The sequence below is a fragment of the Cupressus sempervirens genome, chromosome 6 (genome assembly GCF_028749045.1).
Source record: "Cupressus sempervirens isolate cs-2001-9-10 chromosome 6, ASM2874904v1, whole genome shotgun sequence".
Taxonomy (NCBI): Eukaryota; Viridiplantae; Streptophyta; class Pinopsida; order Cupressales; family Cupressaceae; genus Cupressus; species Cupressus sempervirens.
Window position 1 is genome coordinate 565,487,492 of NC_143123.1, and position 2,789 is coordinate 565,490,280.

Sequence of the window (2,789 nt, forward strand, 5' to 3'; positions counted from 1 at the left end):
AATGAGAAATGACTCAAGTTGAATCAATGAACACAGTCTAATAGTAAAGCAATGATAAACTTCATCAAGAGTAGCGTGACAATAGAGGAATATATTTAACACTATGACTTTTGAACTAGATCATAGCTTTCTCTTTTCTGATATGTAGCAAAGTGTGCACCTTTTCAAGTCTAAGGTGGATGGACGAGTGTGATCTTTCAAACCTATGCATTTTCCACATTAGGCACTAATACTTATTAAACAAAGGAATCTCTTCTTTTTAAAAATCACAAGTATACTCAATTAGCTAGCTACAGAATGGGATATGCAATTTGATCTAATTGCTTAATATATAACATACATATTTGGGTTTGGCTCTCAATCTGGAATCGTTGTTTTGATAGTTTAGCTCCATTGCCATCCAAGGTTGCATCCCTTCCCTATAGGACAGGTATTGAAAGACCCTAAAACCCAAGGATGGTACATGCAAGGAAATGACATTATCTCCCATAAAACAATTGAGAGTATGCTGGCGTTGCACCTAGTGAAAAAACTTTCAATCACCTCCATGCTGCCTACCACAAAGCTCTACAACCTATTTCTCGACGTCTTTACACAAAACCCTCATGTACACCATGTCATTCTAGCCGACATTTGCACTGCCAAAGAGAGAGAGCCTGCCTACATTTCCTACTGCCATTGTATGCTCAACTTCAAGGGTTTCCTCACATGCCAAACTCACTACATGGTGCATTGCCTCTGGTCTCAAGGTCAATTCTTGAGAGTAGGGTTTCTCAAGTGTTTGCAATGGACCTACATCCTGCCGCTAGGATTGGCGAGGGCATGGTCTTCCACCATAGGATGGGAGTTTTTATTAGCTAGAATGTCATTATTGGTGACACTTGGGGATATCGACAACCATGGCATCGATAGGCATTCCAAAATTGGGAAGGGGATTTTGATTGAGGTAGGGGCTTGTGTTATGAAAAATGTAAGAATTCAGGAAGGGGCTAAGATTGGAGCCGGTGCTGTCGTGCTCATTGACGTCCCGTGCAAGACTACTATTGTTCGGAACCCATCTAGATTATTTGGGGAAAAGCATATTCCTACTCTATTGACTCAGAATTCATGTAAGATGATGGAGCATATGTCTTTCATCATGGAATGATTGGACTATATCATTTGATATTATTTTCAGAGGCTCCATCTATGGTTTGTGTCTTTTTGAAAACCTTAATTTTACTTTGCATTTCAAGTATGTAAATAATATAAGGTGTAAAACCATTCTAAATAGCTTCGAGTGCATACACTATCCTATAAACCCAAAGAATAATTGTTGGAGTCAGAGCATTTGTTATAGTTTATACCATATGAAAGAAATTGATGTCTATTCTGATGGATGCATTGGCATCATCTAATCAAATATTAGAGCCAAACATCAAAATTGGGTATTCATCTTGATTCTTTTTATTATAAAACATGGATGCTATAAAGGATAGTAAATTAAAATTTGTCTAGAATAGAAGAAACCTAAGAAGAGTTCTAAAACTAGACAACTCTATGGTAGACTCAAATTATAAATTTTCCTATATATAATCAAAGGAAAAAATATTCTATGCCAGATAACTTTACTAGAAACTCCCAACACTGAATCAAGTTGAAAGTCAAGGGACTTTTTATTATAGACAATGTGAGGACCAAACCCTCAAAAGTATAATATAAATAAAGTTGACATAATGAATTCCTTGCTCACTATAATTATGGGTTTGTCATGAAGTTTATCTGATGTAATGCGAAATTGTTATACTACAATTGTTTTGCATCTGGTCAAATTCAACACTGCCTTTCTTCTAACACAAGATTTACAACTTTATCCAAAGCTTCAACCCAAATGAGTGAAACAAATGATGAGGACATAGTGCAATATACAACTAAACTAAATAATCTATAGATAGTGTTAGCCTTTAAGAATTTGACATTTGAATACCTGATGATTCTATAAGTAGAAGGTAGTACAAAGCAAGAGAATAAACTGCTAATGGCCAGACCAGATAGGAAACCACTTATTGTCAACATTAGAGAAACTAACTATGATTCAAGGAAATAAGACAACATTATCAATCACAAATTTACATTCAATAATAGAATTGAATAGTTCGATATAACCCACTTTAAAAAATAAAAAGCTAAGGAACACCCACCTATAGAAATCAATGGCTCAAGCACCCCAAATTTAACTTCCTAAGGTTGAAGTACACCCATTTATAGAAATTAATCTCTCAAGAAAACCTTCTTGTAGAAATATAATTGCACAACCACTTGTAGCATTCTAATGATAAACTTCAAATATGCTACCTCATAAAATTTACAAGACTATGCATGCCCACTGATACAAAAAAATTTAAATGTGAAGGGATAGAAAAATGATAGAAATGGATGGTTGACACCCACTTACAGACTTAAAATGCTCACCCACAACCACTTGTTGAATTCAAAGTTTAGAGGATGTTGTAATCGGGTGAACCCACTTATTGAGTTCAAAGATCTAGATGAGCTCATTTATCATACAAGAAGGATAGGAATCATTAAGCCAAATAAATTTTTTAAATTATACTAGTCTATGCTACAAAAATCCATCCAAAACAAAAAAAATGTAGTGGTTATAACAGCTACTCTCTTCTTCCTTAAGATATCTACACTCAGTTAAGGCCTATTTATTTTGAGAGTCCAAAAGAAAAAAGGAAAAAAATCAATGAGGGTGAGCCTATTGATGATAAAAAGATCTATTCATTCATCTGATCGGGTACCTA

The 2,789-nt window shown here is 34.8% G+C and overlaps 1 pseudogene; it reads left to right on the top strand.

The window, feature by feature from the left end:
* The first annotated feature begins 463 nt into the window (after positions 1 to 463).
* LOC149553525 (serine acetyltransferase 5 pseudogene) lies at positions 464 to 1,165 on the top strand (annotated as a pseudogene).
* The last annotated feature ends 1,624 nt before the right edge of the window (positions 1,166 to 2,789 follow it).